The 24,408-nt window shown below is 38.8% G+C and overlaps 1 pseudogene; it reads right to left on the minus strand.

Moving 5' to 3' along the window:
- LOC136290346 (BPI fold-containing family C protein-like) overlaps nt 1-24,408 on the minus strand; it is a 25,501-nt pseudogene continuing 1,093 nt past the window's right edge.

Here is a 24,408-nt window from a genome sequence, read left to right on the forward strand (position 1 = left end):
AAGAAAATGTATTGCCTACAACTTTAGTGAAAAGAACCAGTCACTCCTTCTCATCAGGCTGCAGCAAGTTCTCCAAAACATCAATAACAATTAGCTATGCTCACTGTACTTAAAAACAACAGATTTGCTTTGTGAAAAGTGCTTAAGAAGTTTTTAGTAAAACATTAAAAATAGTGATGAAAAGCCATGCTTTTAATGATATAGCATCTACTCCCTATAAGAACAGAAGGAAGACTACATTTTTCTCTTATTGTTCTTTAAAAGTAAAGGACATCAGCAATGGCTGTGAAGGTCCTCCTCATCCTCCAGTTGATAGCGAACATCAATGCAAATAACCAGATGACCCTGAGGAAAGAAAAACATATAAAATTACCTTAAATTCAGATAGGTATATTCAGGTACAGCACTCTGGGATTTGTTCCCATAGTAAGACCTTCACCAGGGCAGGAGACGAGAGTGGCTTTCTGCCTCCTGAACTTTAGTTAACTTCAGGGTAGGAATGGGCTCTGATTTAGGTTAATACAACTCTCCAAAAGACTGAGAAACACTTACCACAGAGACACTCTGCCCATGAGCCTTCCTAGAGAATGGTCAGAGTGATGAGGACTCAGGCACTCAATGCTCCTAAGCTCTGCTGGGGATAGCAGTGCTGTCCTTGTCACGTCCCTATGCTGGCACCCCAAATGGCTGGTGGACCCTCTATAACTTACAACTGCTAGGGGGTGGGGGGATCATTTTGGGTTCAGAGATTGCATGTTATATCTAACATAGAGTGAAAGCTTTACTATCGACAACATTTACATCTACCCACCACTGGAAAATGCACACATTCACAGGCCTGAAACAGAAGCAATATTCTATAAGAAGAAATATGGCTCCTCACTTGATTAATTTTTATTACAGGTCCAGTCAGGCTAGTGTGAGCCAAATTAAGAAGAGGAAATCCTTTCCCTAGTTTATCTTCAAAAAGGACAAATATAAATACATTTGAAAATAATAATAAAATGCACTTCAGAAGCATCTTTCTCAAGGAACTCAATTTGTTTGCAATTTCCCTTTAATTAGCTGTCATGTCTCTCAAGGGCGCTACTATTCATATGTACTGAAAAGCACAAAACCCTGCAAAAAACTTGCACATAAACTTCTTACACTCTCTCAACGGTCTGACACTGCCTTTGTTCCTCTTCTGGTATGTCCCCCTCAAAATTTGGTTTCTGCTGTTCTCCATTCTTGCTTTCTCTCCATCTTTATTTTCTTCTCTACTTGATCATCTTGTCCTGTGGGTTCCTCTTATTTTCATCTATCCCTATTTTCCTGGATCAAACCCCAGCTTTATTCTTATTTGCTTTTCTAAACATCTGACTTTTGATTCCCACCCTTTCATTCTCTTTCTTTTCTTCTCCTTGATAGCTCACCTTTTTCCTCAGCAGTCTTCTCACCTCTGTTCACCTCAGAGGCACCTTCTGTACCTCTCACCTGCTTCTTTCTGCCATCACCCCCTTGCTCCTTGTCCTTTACTCCCTGCATCCCACAGGACTGATTTTCTACTCTGTCCTGCCTGTGGCAGCAGGCAAAGCACAAAGGCAGAGGGAGGTGATAAAGTTAGAGATGTTACCCTGAAGCCCAAAGATGCCAGTGTGCACTGCACTTCCTCAGTTTGGGCCATTCTCTGGTCATGGCTTGACTCTGTAAGGACAAGACTCAAGCCTGTCTCAGCTCTGCTGCCATACTGCATTCAATGCAAATGGAACCCAAACCCAGTGTTTGAAAGGGAGCAAACACTTGTTCTATGCCAGCCCCTGATCCATATGGCTGAATGACCAGGACTGAAGTCCAGCACAGGGTAAACCTGTCCCATAACAGTCTTTAAAGCTGGACACTCCCTTTTATAGTTTCAGTCTTGCTTTCCGACCAGATGTGCTCAGGAACTGGTTACAGTCCTTTCCACTGATCACTGGAATCACTATTCTCTGTAAAGCATAAGACAGAAAATTCTCTACCAGTGACTTCTGCTGTGAGGGAAAAGCACATTTGGTGATTAGTGCCTCATACCTATCAGGTTGTAGCTTGATGAGGAAAATGGAGGGCTAGGTGACAAGCAAGCTGATCAGGGCAGAGCTTGACAGAGAAAATCTCACAAAAAAAAATATTTTGGTTTAAGTTGCAACTGAACAATGCAAAATATACATGACAAAGAGGTGTCCATGTTTCTTGCAATGAATTAAATTGAAGGGTTTTTTTTCTGTATGTAAAGTACCTGGGATGAACCATAACTTTAGGAATGAAATATGCTAAGTCTCATTTCAGCTGGCAAGACTCAGTTCTCATAAGTGAACAGTTCTCTGGATGGAAGAACTGTCCTGTGCTTATACTCTGTCTTAATGCCGCTGTGATTAGTGTCCTTCTCCCTTAGAAGATGTGGGTTGGATTGAGCTGCTGAATAGTCTCACTGAGCATTTTCAAGTCTACAGTGAGTGATCTAAGTAGTGGCATTGTGTTTCTTTTATTCCCCTTTTAAAGTCCTGTTTTTATTGTATTTGGTTGAAGTGATTTAAGATGATTCCTGAAATGGAGTTTAAGCCTGATTTTTGTATTCACTCCAACTACTACACATACTCAATCCAGCCGTGAATTCTGTCTCAACCCAGGCAAACTATGTAACATTTTGAGCCTCCAATAAGGAAAAAACACCAACACTCTTAGAGGTATCTCCTCTTACTGAAAAGAAAAAGAAAAGCAGAGAATATGGAGTTTCAAAACAGAAAGAGCAGTGGCAGATGAAATCTCCAAGAGCGACCAATAATTGTTCACAGTAAGTTCAGAAGAATTTCTTTTGTCTCTGAAGGGCTCAGCTACCTTTCCTTGGCACTGAAACCATCAACTTACATCAGGGAAGCCAAGACTGGAGTGCAGCAGGGAGAACTGGAACCTGAAGTAAAAAAAGTAAAAGAAGAGGATTCACTAGAAAGACTGAAGGCACAAGTTATGCACACTGCTTGAAGATTCATTTGTGGAAATTCATACTGATTTCATGCTGATTCACACATTTAACTTTGTCAAAGGCTCTTCAATTCCCAACAGGTTTTTAATTAAAACTGGCACAATGACAAATGAGTTCTAGAATCACCAGGCTCTTTCTGGTGCTAATCTTCTCCTACAGTCATGTGGAGTCTGGTTCTGTGACTATAAGATTTGGAAAATAAAATTTTTCTGGAATTGTCATTTCCTGGAATGGCTGAACTACACCTTTTGAATGTTCATTATGATTTGAATAAACTCATATCCGTTTCTAACCATTATGATTTGCCAGCTTTTCCTACTGATGCCTGTAATGAATCCTTGGTTCACTGTAAATATAATCCTGGGGCAAAATAAAATTTTGAAGAACAGGAAAACACATTATTGTGTCAAAAGCTCTCAGTGAGCAGCACCATTACTTCTTGAACTTATACTGACAGGCTCTAATCATTCTAAGTCCTCTTTTCCTGTTAAAAAGTCCAGTGACCAAAACTAAGAAAAGAGTGCTCACATTTTTCTTTAATGAAATTATAATAGATTAAAAATGGTCATAAATTCTGGAATTCTAACCCAGCTTGATGTATAGAGCTAACATGAAGAAACAGTGATGTGGGTTACCTGTCTGAAAGTCTTTGCTTCTATCCATCAGGTACATTTATGGAGAAAGGGGCTGTAAACTCAGCCCTGCTTGAAGTGTGAATAAAACTTGTTGTAAGACAGCTGAGAACAAGCACAACTGCAGGTAACCACGAAACCAGCAAGATCTAAGTGAAATCTAAAAAGCTCTGAGCTTTGATTCAAACTACAAACACCTTTCTAGTTTCATTTGTTTGATGTTGCAGCATGTGCTACATAGTCTCACTTTTCCCTGACCCTCTCATGAAGGTATATGGAGAACTATAGGGACAGTGGTCCTGTGCAGAGTTTACACTGCAGCCATTCTGTTCATGATGGTCAGACTCTGCATGGCAGCAACATTCAGAGGGTTTTGAGTAAACTCCTGAACTTGATTCTCCAACACCAACACAGACTGAAACTGATGTCTTTAAGATAACCAATAAATTGAATGTTGTCATCTGGGAAAGTATTTAAGCTACAGAAAGGGGGAGCATTACGGGACACAAGAGACATGGCTGTTTCTCAGTATTATTATATTTCATCTCCAAGATTTAGACCAACCAGTTGAAAATATCTTGGAGCTCCTATGAGAAAAAGGTAACTAATATTCTTTCTCTCATGGTGAAACAAGCACTGTCAGGTTGACACAATGAGTTCTGTTGTGTCCTAATGTAGGGATAATTAATGCTTCTTTCTGAATTTTTCTTGGTTACCTCTTCAGAAGTAATGAGATAATCAACTTCTGTTTGCTTATAGTCAAATTGGCTCTGGTACTGGCTGTCTGCAGGGAAAAAAACCAAAACAGTCTTCTGTGACTGTATGCACAGATGGATTCTGCCTTAGACACAGACACAAATGCAATTACTTTTGTGATTAGAAACACATTGTCTAAACTTTCATGTAGTCAATACATATAGATTGTGAAATCATTCGTGAATTTGTTGCTTTCTGCCAGTAACTGGAATTGAGTGAACAAAGTGATAACACTGCCCTGATTGCCTCTTTATCATTAGGATCATTTAAGTCCTTGCATGGCTGACATAACTGGTTCACTTGCAATCTAATGAAAAGATGTCTGGGGACACACTGAACTATTTTATAACAGAGATTAGGAACACTGGGTATCAGACAGTAATTTTTATATATTACAATTTATTCTTGAATAGTTATTCAACCTCCCACATGGAAAAAAGGGCTCTCAGCACCTGCCTATTAAGTCTATTAACATCTACAATGTATGGTGCATGTTTCCTTCCTGTGAACTGCAACTAAACAGTGTGCATATTTGTGGCAGACCAGTATATACTATTTTATGCTAATCTCTAAGATTTTCAAAGGACCAGGAAGATTACTGTGTGGTTTGTTCAGCCCCAGCACTGAATGTTATCTTCTAGGTCCCTTTACTTACTAGATTCCCTGCAAAGATCTACTGGGTGGTTGAATCTGACAGAACAGCAAACACTTCTACATAGCCAGTGATCTTTAGGACACATCTGCCTGCATTTACACTGACTTCAGGAGGTGATGTAGCCATCAGCCTCAGCAGCACTGGGCTCGCTGCTGCAAAACTCTCAGCAATCTGTGCAGGTTCATAGAGAAAAAAACTGCTGAGGGCAGAGTTAAGCTTTTCTCAAGCTACAGTTCCTATAGCTGCATCATAATCAGGTATTATACACCAATCCTCTTGTAATGGACCAGTATTAAAAATACAAAATTTTCATTACACCAACTGAAGTGAAAAAATTAGCATTGCATATATTCTAAGTCTCAGAGAAGATAAAGCAAATGATGAAGATTTAAACTCACTGATATTGAACACATATAAAGAAACAATTTAAAGGCTATTCCTGAAGAACATATTTCAAGAGAAAAAATTAGTATGTTAATAAAATGAGGGAAACGAGTAATTCCAGTAAAAAAAATTAATCACCTTAACAATATAAAGAATTTGGAAAAGTTGACAGCCTTTCAAAAGAGCCAATCTTTGGAAAAGTAGGGAAACTCCTAGAAGACAAAGCTTCAGTTTGCAATGCAGATTCTGAATTTCATCATCTTATAGTAAATATTGGCATATTTTTAAAACATTTCATAGCAAATTTCATAGCAAATCATATCTTAATTTCTTGCATCACATTTATAGACTCATGACCATTATTTTCCATTGCATATAATCTCCAGGAGTCAGAAATCAAGAATCTTTGCAGAGAAGACAGGCTACCAATAGCAGAGATACCTTTACCTTGAAGAGGAATGAAAGGAGACTCATATGACAGATGGCTACCGCTTATTCTTTATAATTGTTTCAAAGACTGAGAGCAAATCTAGCACTCAGAGGAGCAGAGAATGACTAAAGTGTAGTATGATATAGTTAGGAAGAGTTATCATGGGGTAACTTATTCATGTAAGTTTGAATCTTGCATTAAAAATAAACCAGTTTTCTTGTCTCCTCCAAGCTTTTGCAAATGAGCCAGCACACAGACAGTATCCGTAGAAAACATTAGATACTGCTTTTTCTCAAAAGGTCTGAACAAATAAAAGTACTCACCTCAGAAATAAAACATCTGAGTAAGGAAGTGTTTAGATTAAAAGTACTATCAAGCTATAAATAAAATAAATCAGGTAATGTTATCAGCTTGAAAATTAAGTTTTCCTTGGAGAAAAACCCCCAACACCTCCTGTTTATTTTACTTTTAGATAATCCATGTCTTGATTTAGTATTTTCTTGCCCCAGAATGATTTCTAAGGAACTGACAGTGCTCTTTGCGACATGAGAGAGAGATTTCTCATGGACTTGATTCAGGAGCATGTACCACTAAACAAGCATTATGCTTAGAAAGAACAGACATAACTTCTGCCTTTGGGACTTTCAGTATATTAAATATACTGAATATGTCAGAGGCAAGGACTCAAAAATCTCATTTGCCTTTTTGCTGCTAACCACTGTGATGATGTTTACTAGAACCATTTGTATCACCAGTTTTCATAAAGACCCTCTTAGCATTGTTACAGTTAGCAAAACTTATTGGAAACTCTGACTACAAATGCCATTGTGGAAACTCTGACTACAAACGCCATTGTGGAAACTGGCATTTCTGAGAGGTCTTGTATGTTCTTCAACCACAGCAGAAAGCTTAGTTTGCTTGTACCTGCGGCTTGCCTCATTCTACTGCTCTGTTAAGTCTGAGGATTTATTCTAGTTCTCAACATAACCAATACATTTATCATGGGCCACTGTGCAGCAGACTGGGACTTCAGTACACTTTTTCTTGTCTTGCCCTTTTTTATGTGGAATCCATGCTGAGAAAAGCTTTTTTAGATTCCTTTTGCCACTCCCGGCACACCAACTCTGTGATGTTCATTCTGTCATTCTTTGTCTAGAGCTGCAGAGAAGTTCAGACTGAAGTCTGAGAGGGACTTTGACTGCTTTAAATGATGACAAACTGAATGTCATGAATCCCTTTTATAAGTGGTGTAAGTATGACCCAAATCTATGTGAAATGGCAAAGATAAGGTGTTAGTCTTTTTTGCTGACTATCCATCTGGCTAATATTTGTAATTCTATTACAAGCAAGTCATACTCACCTCTTCAGAGATAGTGATGTTGAAGGCCTTTGTTCTGTAGTGAGCCAGTGAAGCAGACTTTAGAAAATAATTGGAGACTCTCAGATATATCATGGAATCACCCTGGTTTGGGTGAGAAAATGGAGCTGGCACAAAGGGAGGGTCTGTGTGATTTCCTACTGGATAGACTGTACCCTCCAAAAAGTCACTATCAAATATTTCTCATTGAAACATTTTTATCTGTCAGAATGCATTAGCATTGGTTGAACAGAAACAATTTTTCCTATTCTGAAGAAAAGCTTGACATGAAAGAAACCTTGAAATAAGCAAGTAAGTTTGTGTTATGCTCTAGAAATCAGCAAATTACAGCTCTTTTGAAAAAATACTGGAATCAAAGAAAATCTGGGTGCCATGCTTTCAAAGTTTGAATTTGAGCATTCAAGTGAGTATTCTGAACAGCAGCTACAAGACACACACAAAAAATAATTCTCTGGACCACAGTTTTCCTTCTCTTGTAGCAAAGACACCTTTTAAATTTAATGTTGAGGGTGACATTTCAAGCAAATCTTCAGGCACTCTTGAAAAGTACTGGAAGTTGCTTAGGACAGGGACACTAAAGAGCCTTTTATATTACCTAACTCTCAGCCCTGGCCCAGCTGCCAATCCTCCAAGACCTATTTTGGGTGCTGCACAGGTAGGGGACCTTGGTTCAGGTATGCTAAGAAAATAACTATTAAAATGTGAGAGGGTATGAGGCCATGAAATTAAAGAGGAGTAATGCAGAGAGTAAATAGTGTAGTTACTGACACTGTGAAGGTTAGTAGCTGGAAGATTCAACAGGAAAAACACTAGCATGGGAAGGTATGAAACTGTAAGGAAAAAAGCTGGAAGTTGGAAGAAGGCAACTTATAACCATCAAGAACCAGCCTGTTCCAAGGAGCACTGAGTAACTTCCTTGACTGACTTAGAAAAGTCATCCTGTGTCCCACTGGGATGTCCATGTATTAAAGCTTAGCCAGTGAATTCAAGATAGTGACAGTAGCTGACAAGTAATTGCTTAGTTCTTTTAAGTTGTTTATATCCCGCTTGTTTTTTGTGTGTGATAAGAGTTGCTTGAACAAAATCACCTCTGGCACGTCTTTCTAAACTGAAGTCTGTTCTGAGAGCCATGGGGATGCCCTGAATTACAAGGACTGTTGAAACTGCTGGAAAAACTGGGTGTTGCTGAGATAACTCCTGCAACAAAGGTGAAAAGTAGATAAGAAGCTGCTCAAGGACTGTCTGAGAGGAGCCTTCTTTTTGGGTGTGACCTGTACTTATACAAGATGCTGAATTATCTCAAAACAAACAGCTTTGGACTGCAATCACATTGGGAACCATCACAGATCATGTATCACTACTAACAAGTGAAGACCAAGCAGCAGTGCAAGAGCTGTCTACCTAAAAAACACTTTTAAGCTGTTTGCAAAGCACCTATGAAGGGTTTCAACTCTGAAATAATTTAATTATAAATCATAGCTTTGGTTAATTAACAAATGCTGGTTTCCAAAATAACTCTTGACCAAAATTCCCAAAATGTCTTATTGCTCTTCTAAGTAAGTATTGGAGAGGCTGAGCAAGACTGTAGTGAAAGAAAATTCATCAGCTCAAAAGACAATCAGGAAAGTCTTAGAAAGCACATTGATATTAAAGACAAATAACCTTCAAATCCAAGTTAATGTGTGATTTGAAGACTGCTGGAGAACTAACAAGGGAATAGTCTACTAGTGCAAAAGCATCAATCTGGCTTAAAACTAGAAGAACAATGGACAAAACCAAAACAGATGTTAATTACAAAACCACATCACCAACAGGTATTGCTTAGTTAAAGCAAAGGCATTTTAGAAATTAAGAATCTGAAGAATATGAATGCTTGGAGATGGAAGAAGAAAAAGACAGAAGTTATTATAAGGGAAAGAGTGAGAGTATTCCCTTTGGAAAAGCCACTGATTCCTCCTGGTTTAGGCCTTGTTCTCCTGCAGTTCACAACTGAATACGCTTCACAGAAGCCTCTCCCATGCAGTGGAAATCTAGGGCAGAGTTGCCATTTTTGCTATGTGTTTGCACAAGAGAATTAAACTCTCTTATATGATTAGTGAAATACTGCTAAATAGGACTAAATCCTTTGGAAGATGATGTTAGCACATTTTTCTGTCTATCAGTGTTGAAAAAAATGGATGCTTTTTCACACAGAGTGCTTCATTATCAGTATGATCAAAGACTTTTTCTGAAAGGTGCCGATGCAGCCTCAGTCTGTTTGTTATTTTTGATCGGATGGAGTGGTCTGTTTATACTGTATTAAAATCAGATGGGTTAAAAAAAATGGTGAGTTCACACAGAGATTATGAGCTTCTCAATAGGAATGTGACAGCACAGCTTGGAGTGCACTTGAACCTAAAGTGTTTAATTGTGTGCTACATAAGAAAATTACCTTTCTGACCATGATTTTCAGTAATATTTGCCACTGCTTGTCACATGGCAGCTATAGGTCATTTTAGGAAAAATGTCTACTTACTCTGCTTATGAATAACAGAGAAGATAATAGAAATATTTGCAATGAAAACTGAAGAATGGGAACAAAGTCTATGACTTGAATTATATAACTTACAGGAATTGAATTAACTTGAGTTGAGAAAAAAGCCAAATATTCTCAATCTTGAGGGAAAAAACTCTAACAAGAACAATAATAAAAAATGTGGCATTGATCATAGTAGTGAAAATCTTATATTTATATCCTTTGTGAACATAGATAACTGTTGTATTCATGTATCTGCAAGAATGACACAGGAACTGTTATTGGTGGAAAAGAAACAAGCTCAAGTGTGACATGGTCTGCCTGCAGCATCTTGTCACCTCACTGAACACAAGTCCTATGTCCACACACCAAGAGCATAAAGGATCAGTAGGAAAATTCTCATCTCAACTTTCTAAAGAAATAACACAGGTCAATTACAACAGACTGGAAGATTGCAGGTGACTTGCTACGGGTACAGAAGAAATCTGAATATTGTATGTAAGATGCATGCAAGAGATTCCTAGGGTGCAGCATGGAATATGTTAAGGTACAGAACAATGTCTGTATTTTTCTTCCTTCCCTTTTTTTTTGTACTATGAACACGGGAATAGTTTGGCATCTAATAAGAATGGCTACAATTTGAGCACTAGGAAAATTACTTAACAAAAAACTGCTATCACAAACTCGCTCTTATGCTTTCTAAGCAGTGCATCCATCAATTGGATTTTGCATTTGATATTTAGGCATAGCTATATGAAAAGAGAGACATGCCAGAAATGTAAGGCCTGTGTTTCAACTCCTCCCTTTGCTAACTGAAATCATCTTTGCAAACTTACATTTTTATCCAATTTGGTATAAATGGGCTTCTCAAGATAACCAGATAGAAAACTGTAGATCCAGCTGGAGGAAAAGAAATGGACACAGTGGCTTTCTTACCATGGATTGAAATCTTTGAAATATAAAATCCGGCAGACTGGGACATCAATATAATTTATATTAAGAAGAAGCAATTCTAGCAATACAGTAGACTGAACAATTGACTGTGTTTATTAATTTGAGAGTCTCAGACAAATCTAGGGGGACTGAGTCTCAGAAGAGCTATATAGAAGGCAATCTGCAAAGTTGTGAACGTTAGTTTATAAACAATGCTCAATTACCCACATTTTGTCTAAGAGTAAAAAAAAATTCTTGAAAATCATAGTAAGAACTGTAAGGATTGTTTCATATTCCCTTCTGAAAGCCTTATTCGTAAATTGTAGGTCAGCTTGTCAAAAAGCTTAATCAGTCTAGATCCCCTTTATACCTGCAACCTTCCATTTGCAACCTTGTACTCTCTAATGTCGTCAGTGCTTTCATGTGCAGTAGGTCTAGTCAGCTCATTTGCTGGCACATGCAGGAAGAAATGTAAATTAACTGCACTTCTAATACTCAGCAAAGGAGTCTGGTTTTGAAAAGAGATCATTAAAAATCTCTTTTCAGAGTCTCCAGTAGTTAATCATATCCTGTAACTGGATCCTTAGAAATCAAAATTAGGAAAGTGTGTCTTTATGGTACAAACTGTGCTACTTCCCACAGAGTAATTAGAAATTTTGCTGTACATACTTAAATCCTCTACTTAACTTGACTGTTACACTATAAATTCTTAGCTGGCATCTCTGTAGCAACATGGACAAGTGGCCTGTGGTATCCCCTGACACTTCAAAGATAACTGCAATAAACAGTCCTGAGATGGACACAGCAATTTCTCCTCCATCTTTGCTCCTTGGGAAAAAAAGGCCAAACTCAGTAAAGAAAACATCTGCTGTAAGGGAACAATTTAGGAAATGGCCTGTAAATCAGGTTTGAAAGGACTTCTTGCTTCTATTATCTAGAATGAAGAATGGGTTTTCTAGGGTTTAAAGTATTTTAGGAACATGCCTGGTATTAAAAAACAGATTATACGCAAATGTTTCCAGGACATGAATTTTCAGTGTGGTGCAGGATTTGACAAGTTTACAAAAATGTCACAATTTCACAGAAACACAGGACATTCCAGTTTATCATGGCAGATCAATGTGAAGGTCTCTGGGACTGCAACAGCAGAAGCCAGTTAGCTCATAAATATACAATCCAAGTTTTATCAGTGTTGTAATTGTTCCACTTTGCTCTTTCCTGTAAGAAAGTTTTCAATATCTCCTTTAGATCTTTACATTACTCAATTTTTTTTTTTTTGTCCAGCCCCAAATCCTTTCAATCTCCTCTCTGTAAAAACCACCACTAAGATATCAACAGAAATCTCTTGAAACCTAAATTCCAGCAGACTTAGATATTAGGACTATGATTAGGAGTTGCAAAAGCTGTAGACCAAGCAAGTAGGATAGAGAGTTGAATGGTTGTTAGAACAGCCTTATAAAAGCCTCATTTACCATAACAGAGCTGACACTGAAAGCATCACTTTTTACCCTTTCATCTTGATTACTTGGGTTTTCTTTTCTCAGGCATTACTACAGTGGCAGCACCATACCATAGTGACAGAGCCCCACCCAAGAGGAAGTTCAAACCATGAGTCACTCCACTTTCCTCTTAATTTTTTTTAGGCAAAGCAAAATACCTGGAAAAAGAAGCTGTAATTCTAAAAGATAAGATTTTTTCCCCTAGACTGCCCCTGACCAAACCAGTGTCTAGTATTGCCAGTCACAAAGTCCCTTCTATCACCATTACCATTTTAATCCTCCCCTTTTCAGCTCATACACCTTTTTCTTCACAATAGTGATATAACAGGAGATTAAAAAAAAAGAGAGGCTGGGGGCATAATGACAGCAGTTTCCAGCCACCAGTCTCACTGAGACAGAAGGCAGAACTGCATGTCCATGCTCCTTTGGAATCAGGACATCTTGTGCTGTGAATTTTTTTTTTTTTTAGCCTGATGATCCCTCTTGCTGTGTTATTTGGCTCACAATACAGCAATGCCTACTGCTGTTACCAGCTGCTCCATTAACCCAAATAGTAGAGATTAGCACCTTGCAAACTTTTCTGACATTCCAGAAGTTTTAGCCCTCCCCACTTCCAAGAAAAGCTATGCTATTTCATACCATTGTATTAAAATTCTGTTGCAAAAATGCTGAGATAACTGGAAAAATCTGTGTGTAATCACGTCATTACAGACAATCTTACACTGCACAGGCTTATGAAGCTAAGTCAGTTTTCCACAGCAACCCAAATTCTGGAGTTTCTGAAATTCTGAATGTTTGGCACTGTGACAGTGCCCTTCCTTTAGCAGGAGCTCTTTGGAAGGCAACATACACTGTACCAGCACATAGATAATTAGCTGTAGAGTCGACCTTCCAGCTATACTATCAAAGAAAGTAACAAATGTGGCCACTGTAAACTCTGCGGTCCTGAATATTCATGCAGTGTCTGGACAAGCTGAGCATGCTAACAGATGTCTGAACTGATACTTCCCAAAGAGACCTCTGGGGTAAAATAATTTAAAAAACCTCACAAAACAACATTAGTTGTCAGGGGATGTTTCCTTCTTAAGAAGTTTATTCAAATTATTGTTATTGTTGGATTGTAGTTAAATGATAAAGCATATGTGATCAGAAAAATAATTTCCCAGTATATTTCTTAATTTCATTTGCAATCCTCCCAGAGTCCTCCTACCTGCATTCTGTACAATACTTACAGTAGCCATGTGTTTATTCTCCAGTCTGCGCTGATTGTAGGAGAAGCCTGTGCCACTGAGAGGTAAATGCCGGGAAGTGCCAGGAATAAAGGAAGCAGAAGTTTCTGGGAAATCGAGAGCATTGATTTTGAGCCTACAGAATACAGAAAGGGGGAATATTAGACTGCATGTCAAAAGACCAAGAAGGTCCTCTGATCACTGAAAATCCTTAGGCTATAAAAGGCAAAATCTGTGCTTCAGTAAAACAATTTCTTAGAAATGACTGACCCAGGTATATTTTAGGAAAGAAAGACATGTGTACCATTACACCGTGTAGCATCCTGGAAAAAGAATCCTTTATATTTGGCCAGGGTTTTTTTCTGTTTTTTTGTTTGTTTGTTTGTTTTGGTTTGGTTTTGGTTTTTTTGTTTTTGGGGAGAGGCGGGAGTTTTTTGTAACAAAAAACTTCCTTGGGAGAAGAATGAACTCTTGAAAGGAAAATCTTCTTGACAGGGAAAGAATAAATCCATGTTTAATCTCAGATGCTACATCTATAAATAAATCCAGGTTATCCGAATGCTAGCATTTGCTGAAGACCATCTAAGCTTTTGTTTTCCCATTCTGCTTCCTTGTCTAAGCAAAGGGTTCTGGAGAGGATCCATTTTTCTAAATTAAATCTTACTTGATTATTTCCCTGCCAAAACAAATATTTCTGATATTCAAGGATGTTGTCTTGCAAATGGGTGTGTTGAACTGAGCTGAACATTGTAAAGATAAAACGTCATCTTATCTTGCAGTATACATTTCTCATTGTTCCCTGCTATCTGGCAGAGATCTCTGAAACAATTGCTTTTAATCTGCTTTCCCTGAGGCAGAAGGCACCAGCTACTTTCATTAAAATGACCATAACTTTTGGATAACATCTCAGGCAGTAAGACTGCCTTTAGGTATCTTGTTTGCTATGAGCTAAAATCAGATTATACATCGGGAAGATTGCCAATTTCAAGAACTATGGTTGGGGGAAGGAATTGGAGTTTTGAAAATCATGCAGTAATTGAGACTGAAATAGGACCTCAGGAGATTTTTTCTGGTTCAGCCTTGTACTCAAAGATGAAATAACTTAGAGACTCTGCCCACCTGAGTCTTGAACCGATCCAAGAATGCAGACTCCCCAACATTTTCAGCCCTTGTTCTGGTGCTCCCTGTATTTTTTCCCTAACTGTGGTACTTTTCTTGATGTGACTTAGCCTTTTGCTCATCAGTGTTTCAGTGTGTAGCCTTGGAAGAATCTGGCTCCATGTTCTCTTGGTTTTTTTTTTTTTTTGGTTTTTTTTTTTTTTTGTTTTTTGTTTTTTTTTTTTTGTTTTTTGTTTGTTTTTTTTTTTTTTTGTTTATAGCCTATTGGAAGGTGGGATTGAAGGCTGTAGAAAGACCAGCTTTTACATTAGTCTCTGTATTTGGAGAACTTGTACAAAACTCTGCAACCATTTTTCTACTGGCTGTTCCTGGTACAAAGATTTTCCTCTTCAGCAAACACTTGTTGAGCCCCATCCAGTTAAAATGGTAACTTATCATGTAAATTCATCCAAAAATATTCTGTAAAAAGCATCTTCCTGCTACATCAGCCAAGATACACATTTTCATCTTATCCCTTTTTTGACTTTTTTTTCTTTTCATCAAATACAGATTATTTTCACTGCTACAGGTCCTTCATAGTAGCAGATTGTTAATAACACCAATTCTGCCCTCTTTCCCGCTCATTCCCCCTGCTGTATCATAACCATGCTTACACCTGTCTTGCCCCAAACTCTGATACAAACCAACTGAAAAAAACCAGCCAAGGTACTCCTTCAGAAGCTTTATATAGCTCATCTCTGAGTGCAGCAGAACAAGTACTTTTAAAAGCAATCAGAAGCAGAATTAGATCAACCACTAAAATTTTACACTGAACAAAACAGCGGCTGTGTAATCATTGCAATGTGGTAATAAAAGGCTGTTTCATCCTAAAACGTTGAAATTTATTTCCTTTACTTACCTTGAAATTACATAGTTGACCTTAACAACTGAGAAATTCTCCTGCCCGCTCCAGCTTGGAAAAGTCTCTTTGAATACTGCTTGCTTCAGGAGCTCCATCCCAATTGTCCTGCCTACAAGAGGACATAGGAAACCACATGCCTTGCAGATTGGATTTAGGTACGTGAAGGCCCAGATATACTGCTGAATAATTTAATCCTAATTTTTAACACAGTTCTTGCAACACCCTGATTCTATGATTCTTACCTAGATCTCTTTCCATCTAATTCCCAATATTCCCATCTATAACTTCTCTTAGCCTCAAGTACAAGCCATTTAATCTAAGATCAAGATAATCTGTTAGGATCATTTTGTCCCTGAGCTGTGTTTCATATTCTAGAGTTTGTGTCAAGTTTCTGAAACTCTTATGCTCCCTTCACTCATAATGTGGGTGTCCTTGGGAAGCACCTGATGACCACCTTTACCTCAGATTGCCTCATTTCTGTTGGATGAAAAAGTGAGTTATGAAGTAGCAAGGCAACTTCTCTGTGTAGTGGTTACTTATGGAAAAAGTGTGACATATGCATCTGAAGTGCTGGTATGTCGAATGCAGAACTATCTGAATTGTTGCTTGTGTACAGGAAGTTTGAGTTTTAAAGAGAATCCTCTAAAATGATTTCTTCCCATTTCTTTCACAGTACATATGTTTTGCCACTGCACCTTAACCTTTACAGCCTGCTGCAGATGTCTCACTTATTTCCTTACCTTCTTTACTTGCTTTAAGGAATCTCTACTTTCTTAAATGTTTCAATGCTATTTGTGCCTTGAAAATATTCACAGACCCTATTACCAACAAACAGAGCATCTTTTAATTCCAAATTCCTTGTGCCTTCCTTCTTTTTGCTCACTTTTGATTAAGACATAACTAAAACTTTAATACTGAATGATGTCCTGCTTTCAGATGCTTGTACCACAAGTGTCTTTAACTTTTGACCTCACAATTGCTGAATAAAAAACACCTGGGTTTTTTTCATTACCAGGCTCCATAGTATGAGAAAAGCAAAAACCTGAATTTTGTGATAACACTGGAATATCTTTTTATAAAATGTGCATCTTTTATGAAGGAGAAGTAAGTTATGATTCCCTGGGAATTCTTGTGTCCAAAGCAAAATATGGGCTCTCACTGAAATAACTTAAAGCTCTCTTGTGACTCTCAGTGAAGGCAGCCAGTGATCTCAGGTGGAATTTCTCTCAAAGTTCCTGTAGCAGGCAAGAATCACAAAGGCAGGATCTATTGCCTCAGCTTTCAAATCTCACATTAAGGGAAAGGATGTCAGGCACCAAGCTCTTCATATATGAGAAATACCTTTGGGAGAAGCACTGTTAATCTGCTCTTACTCACTAATGCAGGGGAGTGCCATCTTAGTCTGTTCATTCAGCACTTGGAAAGCCATGCTGACTGTCATAAGAATTCCTGCGCTCACACTAAGAAACACCAGGCTGAATTCTCATTTCTAAAGGCATCAGAGATCCCTAGGAAGAAAGGGAGATCAATACTTTTTGGGTGATTGATGTTTCATCTGCACTTTTCAGCTCCTCAGAAGCCTTTAAAACAATGTTCATACAGCAAAATAAGTGGACCTTGCTTTCATCTCAGTGGCACAAGCCCTTTTATTTTTCACCTCACAAGTCCATTGTTTACCTGTCAGCATGTTCAGTACATAAATGACGATTAATCCTTAGCATGACCCAGTCCTCATTGAATTGTGCCTTTATTACTAATATTAATTCTGTAAACAACTGAAATTCTACTAGATGCCCTCCATACCCATGGAGTAAGCCTTAGGTAAGAGACAGCGAAAGTTAGCATGAATAGAAAGAGTATGGGAAATATATTGTGGAAATTTCCTGTTAGGGAGCAGAATTATGGCAGCTACTAAATGTTTTTTACAGAACAGCATATGCAGGTGCTGTCCTGTGCTAAATGCAGGAGTGAGAGTAAAGGCGTGCAGCTACGTGGCTGTTCCAAAATGGTAAGCTTTTTTCCCCAATTGTGTCTGATTATCTTCAGTTAGATATTGCACTTTAAGTCAGGTTTTTGACACTTTAAAAAAAAGAGCAACTGTTTGACCATTAGAATTTTTTGACCATTTTAGAATCCTGGTTCCAAGAAATTATTTAGGTATGAAGAATGTAGTAGAGACTACTGGACCCTAGGAGAATGCAGTCATTAATAAAGGATAAATTCACACCTGGGATGCACACATAAGAAAGGAAGTAAATGAGGGAAGAGAGTTCCTGGTGTGAGGTGACAGAAGGAATATATTCTGTTTCAGTATTTAAGAAGCTTGTTCCTTCATTGCACCTCTATTAAGAAATAATATTCTGTATATTGAGTATTTATGATAAATTAACTTCTGGCAATGTTAAACATACCACAGTCCAGCTCCTTCTGAGTAACCCTCACTTTAGGATGAGGATTAGCCTCAAGCCTCAAGAACAGCGAACACAGCAGGAAAAAATACCACGTCTTCAGCATCTTCTTACCTTTGTCACAGATCTGTTAACAACATGTATGACACAAATGCTTTCATAAATTATGCATACTGTGAGTGGCAAAATATCTGTATCCATGACTTCCCTCAATGAAATTTGGACAAGGATGAATAGGCAAAAGGATTTATTAATGACTTCATTGCACAAAGCCATCATTGTGGGAGCTGGCACAGTTTTCTGATTCCTTGCAAATCACTTTGGCAGGAACTAGCTGCTGGTGAGACTGAATGGTTCTGCTCCACTACTCTATCCTTTCCCCACGCCCATATCTTAGCTATTTCATTTTACCATCTGTCCAACGACCTACAGAGTGAGCATGACAAAGCAATCCCAGTCAAGCAGGAGCAGGTCTGTCTCCCTCTATAAACCACCTTCTTTTTATACACAGAGCTTCCCTAGGATACACCAGATTTGAGAGTTCCAAAGTTTTTCAACTGAATCTGCTGCTCTAATAAAATAAGGTAGGTCAGACACTGCTACATAAGACTGACTAAATGAGATTACGTGAGAAGGGAATGCAAGGGTAAATTCAAAGCATGTGTGAGAATTACACGGTGATCACACGGGCTTCCTGGCATGAGATTGCAGTGGTGTGGTGGAGTGCAAAGCAGGCTCTGAGCCACTGCAGGGCAGGACAAGCACACAATACAGATTCACAAAAGCTGACACAAATTGTTTCTTTCTGTGACACTTCCCTACTACAAAAGTAAGGTTTCATTGTTCAAAAGGCTTGTATTGATCCTGATTTGCACTATCTATGACAGCTACTGCTCATTTTCCTAGAAATACCAATACCGTTTCTCAAGGCAACTTCTAGTCACCCCAGTACTGCATTAGAAATTTTTTTTATTAGGGACCTAAAATACCTTTATACTGGGCTTGAGGGGAGTAGCACATCATTTTCTAACACATCTGATTGTGACCATATCTGCCTATGCATAAAACCAGGCTAATTAATCAGTAGCAACAGGTTTTACTAGTTTCCTGGTAATTTGGAGCATATAAAGTCAGTCCTGGATTTCTAACAAGCATCATATTGTCTTGGACAATCTATTCCATAATATGCTAGAAAACACATAAATGTACTTAAAACAAGTACAAACCCTCCTCTCCACCAAAAAAACCCACACCCCACCACCCTTTGTTAGTTTTATTTCTGTATTGAACTTCTTATTATCAGGTCAGACTCTAAATAGTTGCAAATCTATGTTCTACACAGCACCTCATAAAAAACTGCTCTTTGGTAGATTTCCCACTATAGGACAGACAAAATGCATTATCAATATTGCCCTGATACTGGTTCTTCAAAGAATCCTTACAAAGTTATCCCAGGACACTATGCAGGAAAAAGCAGTCTCAGGGAAAAACATTTTGAAAACATAATCCACATTGTGACAAATTTTGAAAATGCACCCTTTAACTGGTCCATCTCTAGTTCTTATGCCTTTTCTGGTTTTCTCTATTTCAAGCAACTCAAAATAAATACTTTAAGGTAGCAGTGCTGTATTATGCACAACAGCCCACTGAAGTCACATACCCTAAATGTTTTCTGAAAAAGTGTCCTAACTTTTTCTGCAAACATACTACTTTCAATCCTGATTAATAAGGGTCAATTAAAAATCAATGTGAAACCAGAAAGACAGATTTTTCTGTTATTAAAGGACACGGATATTTACTAGATATTTACCTAGCAGGATTGCTAGAAACATTGATGCAGTTGAGATACCTCATTCCCATAGCATTTCATTCACACTGAGGAAGCGAAAATAGCAATCTTGGTCATTACTGTGCTTTGGAGTTGATTAGTTCTTATTTGGATTTTAAATGTATGTTGGGTAAGAAGCTGAAAGAACAAACTGAACTGCCATGGGAATAAAAGATGGTATAATTTCATACTGCTTCCTCACAGAACAAGCTTTACTTCTCCACTCCCAAGCTGATGTTCTTGGTTTCATTCCCGAGCCCCTCTAAGACGCTAGGATCGGTTGTATAAGGTCAGTCAGATGACTGAGGCAGACAGAGCTAAGCAGAAGGAACTTGTCAGCTCCCTGATAATCTAAATGAGAGCTGCCAATTGCACTGCTGAGGACAATAGATGCCAGACAAATTGCTCTGATTTTTATCTTCAGTAACTGAGCAGGCAGGGACCGATTTCAGTATGTAAATAATTATCTTAATTCTTTTGTCTTCACAAAGATTAAAGTAGTTCAAGTGCTTGAAGTAGAGAAAAAGATTAAAAACTCCTTTGTTTCAGTTTGTGTACCTGTCTCACCCTAATGAAGTACTCTACTTACCAGACTGTAGATATCATGTTTCACCTTTGTGAACAGTCTGCAAAAACTTTTAATAAAAATCACAATAAAGATTACAGCTGAAATTTGCCTAAGAACTCAGCAAGCTTCTGATGTAGAAAAAGTCACCATACTTGTCTTGTATAGGTTTAACACAGCCATAAAAACACACTGTTAAACTCACCATCCTCAGAATATAGCTGAAAAAGAATTTTGTCATTGTCTTGCCTTGGTCCTGTACAAGATTCTCCAGTCTACAAGCCAGAGTAATTTCTTTCACTTTCAAACATTTAGAAACCTCACTAGTTGAAAAACACAAGACAAACAGTTCTCAAACACGATAGCAAACATAGAATCTACCCAAACTGAAGTCCAGAAAGAGCACTTTAGTTTCCCAAATATCTCTGCTGTTATCACAGAACTGGGACTGGATTTTTCAGTTTCTTTTTTGCTCCATTGTTTCTAGTTACTCTGCAGTGTACTCAAGAACCGGTAGGGTTTCTGTAGCTCACTCAACAATGTCAAATCAAAAAGGACTCATTAGTGTCAGGGTTTTAACCCTTCCTACACATGGATGCTCCGTATGGAAAATCATCTCTTGAGGGGAAAGGAATATAAAGTTTGTATGATTGATAGAAGAGGCAGGATACTGGCAGGAATGCTTAAATAAAACAGCAAATGACACAGACGGGAGTTTGCTAAATGACATAAAAGGAGATGATCCCTCTTCACAACTACTGGAAATACCCACAGAATGAGAAAAACTCCAGTAAGTTCCTATTCATAGTCTCCTGCATTCTGTGTAGAAAGTAATGCTATCCACTTCCCAGCTCATGAGGCAGCCATCAATCTTCAAACAGAATCCACAGGAGGAAACGACTGCCCCTTCCCCACAGGTTGTATCTGTGAGTATGTCTGAGACACTGCCCGATTTTTCAGCAGCTTTGCAAAAGCTTTGTGTGACCACAGCTTTTCCTAAGTGTGGCTTTACTACTGATGCCCTTCATAAAGGCTTTCAAGGCCTTGGAGCAGGGTTGCCAGAGAACTATTAATCTATGCCAGGCTGCAAAATAAATAGCATAGCTGCAGTGCCTACACAGAATCTGTTAACAATGGGTAACAATGTTGGGAGGCAGTTGTCTGATGAGCTGATGGAAAAAACCATAGTCACTGTTTGGACCCATTGAGTTAATGTTGCTGAGTTCTGTAACTGCTCTATCCTAGCACCTGAGCCAAGACTATGAGGCTCATTTTTACCAAAGTCCATTTAGCAAAACAAAACTTGTCCTGGCTCTGCCCTGCATGCTGCCCTCACAGCTAAGAACTGAGGGGTGGTTCCCAAGAGACCGGGAAAGAGTAAGAAACACTGAGACACTGAACAGGAATGCAGCAGGCATGATTTGTCTGGAAGCTGTCCAGATCCAGTCTAGAGTCCATCGTCTGCATAGGTCTGTCCTAAGCTTTCTTCTCTGCTTCTCTCCCCATTGTCTGGCTCACTTACCAGTCTCTTGTACAACCATTCCCTTCCTTTCAGGGAGCTGACAGTAGCATGAGGAACTCTCAGCCCAGGCAGCCACTTCCCTGGGTTCACACCAATTTCAGCCCTGTCAGATTCCTAAGAGGTGGATGCAGTGATCTCCTCAAGAAAAAAAATGACCCTCTTTTTACTAGCCAGAGAAATGTGATTTTAGTCTGCTAATGAAAAGATACCAAACTCTGACTTTGGTGTGTCACTTCAAATACTTTTGCTCAGCACAAAACTCCCAGTAATTTGATATTGTTAAAAATATGCAAATCTAAGAAAAAAACACTTAAAAGTGTCTGAAGCAATCTGGCAAACTCCAGGAAAACTGCTGGAAGGTCTTTTGATTTCAATCAGAAACAGAGAAGTTAAGAGCCACAATAGCAAACTCAGACACTGTTTAAGGGTTATCTGTACACAGCCAACCTGAGCTGGTGTAATGCAGAGTTCCACTCACTGTATAGAGCATTAGCATAAAGGGCTCTAAAATACCTTCTAGCAGTAAAGCTGACCACCAGCAAGCTGCAAGAATTTAGGAGGTTCTCTCTACTGGCCTTCATTTGCACCTCCTCCTCCATTGGCACACTTCAATGGCACATCAGACTTTGGCACTTCATCTCCTGGTAAAACTCCAGCTTTCACACCCATCTCCTTCTCACCCCACACTTTATCACATCTTTCGGTGTGACTCGTCATTCAAAATATGAGCATCATAAGTTAATATATACACACATATATTTATTTATACATATTATAAAATACATTATTTGTAGTGGCAAATACTTGAGGAGAAATAACAGAAAAGGTCCACTGGCTCACAGCTTTATCACCACACTCAGCTTTCAGGAAAAAAAAATTCCATGAGGTATGTAACTGAACCAAAGAGACCTTTACATTTTCCAGTTCTTCTGTGCCATGGGACTAGGTCAACAGGACTACAGCTTTAAATTTCAAATTACTCAAGAGCACTCACTAGGGCTATCAGTAGGGGTTTACAGCTTTGGTGAAACAGGCTCTATTGCTAGTGCTTCACACTGATCATGAGGTAAAGAAACATCCTCAATTAAAGTACCTTGAGTAGAGAAACCACATTGTCTTCAATAATCATTCCAAGCTACTGACAAAGACCTTTCTTTTGTCACCATATAGTGTATTATCTTAATGAATGAGACTTGAAAATAATTCACTCTTTCTGGTAAGAGTGAACTACACTGAAAGTCAAAATTCCTCTGTACACAACCACTTTTTCAAGCCTCTAAGCAACAGCTTTCCTGTACTATTTTGACAAGTGCCCCTCTCAGCCAGAGGTCAGCTTCATATATGGCCATTGAAAGTCTCCTGCTTGCAGACTGAGACAAAATTAAAATGATGGAGAAAACCTGTAACTCATCAAAACACAGCCTTTTTTGTAGAATGATGTGTGAAGGAAAAAATAATGGTGGTGTTGAGTCATTTGAAATTTGCCAAACTTGAAAGCTGAGGAAAATGTTTTAGCCTTTCATCCTAATGGTTTCCTAGGTTTTCCTGCTGTGTGGAAAATGTGTCTAAACCTTGCACTGAGTGGAAAACATGTCTAAGCCTTACATTATAGCATGACTCATAAAGTTCAAAGGAAAAATTCACAGAATGGCGGCAAAAATGCTCACTTGTAACTTGGTGTATCTGGTGCAACTGGTGTAACTTGGTGTAGCTGGTTACCTAATAATGACTAGAGTCAGCTCCTGAGAAACTGAACCACTTCATGTCACACAATTCCTTCGGCTTGTGCAAGCTACAAAAAATGTGGTTCTGCTGTTAGCACAACGTCTGCAACCGTGGACATTCCTCATACTAGGAACGCCCACCCTTCCAGAAGAGCACTGGACTAAGTGCTCTTCTGGAAGGGTGCCGTAGATGCCATAGAGCCAGTGGGATAACAGGAGGTGGCTGCAACAGGGATAACTCTGAAGAATGAAAGAGAGTAGGACATCCATGGCCAAAGGAAAATGGTAATAACGTCGAGGCAGCAGCATGACACACTTTGGGTTCAACTCTCTTCAAGAGAGAGCAAAGAATTTCTGAGAGGCACAGTGCCCCTCACATGTTCTCCCTTCTACTTCTGTCCCAGTTCCATTTTCATCCCCCTCTACTGCAGCAACCCACTCTTCTGGGTTTATCCAGGATGTGTCCCCATTTGATGATGACTGCAGATGCACTCCTTCAAAAGGGGCAGTGGCAAAGGGGGCAGCTTGTCAGGAAATCACGTTTTAGTGTTTGTCGTGGAAGAGCTGGTAAGTTACACCAAGCTGACTGTAATGAGCATCAGCTCTTCCCTTGTCCTGCAAGTGGTGTTCCAGCTCAGCAGCCTCTTTCATCATCTTCAGTACAAGGCTCTCCTTTCCACTGAGGAATTTACTGACATGCTGAAACCAGAGGATGGCTGCCCTTCAGTTTGAGACGTCTCTGACAGCCAGCTCTAAAAAGAATTGGATGGTTTGCATGGTCATAATCAGATGCATTAAGGAGAGTTCACCTGCAGCCCAGAATAAAGAGGTTTTTTAAGTTTCAAGTCCCCTTTTTCTGTTGGGCTCCTAGGTGCTGAAAGAAGACAGCAGGGCTGTTCCTACATGGAAAAACACTGTGAATAGGGCCC

This window comes from Chamaea fasciata, unplaced genomic scaffold (genome assembly GCF_029207755.1).
Source record: "Chamaea fasciata isolate MVZ Bird 193981 ecotype frontalis unplaced genomic scaffold, bChaFas1.0.hap1 SCAF_5, whole genome shotgun sequence".
Taxonomy (NCBI): Eukaryota; Metazoa; Chordata; class Aves; order Passeriformes; family Sylviidae; genus Chamaea; species Chamaea fasciata.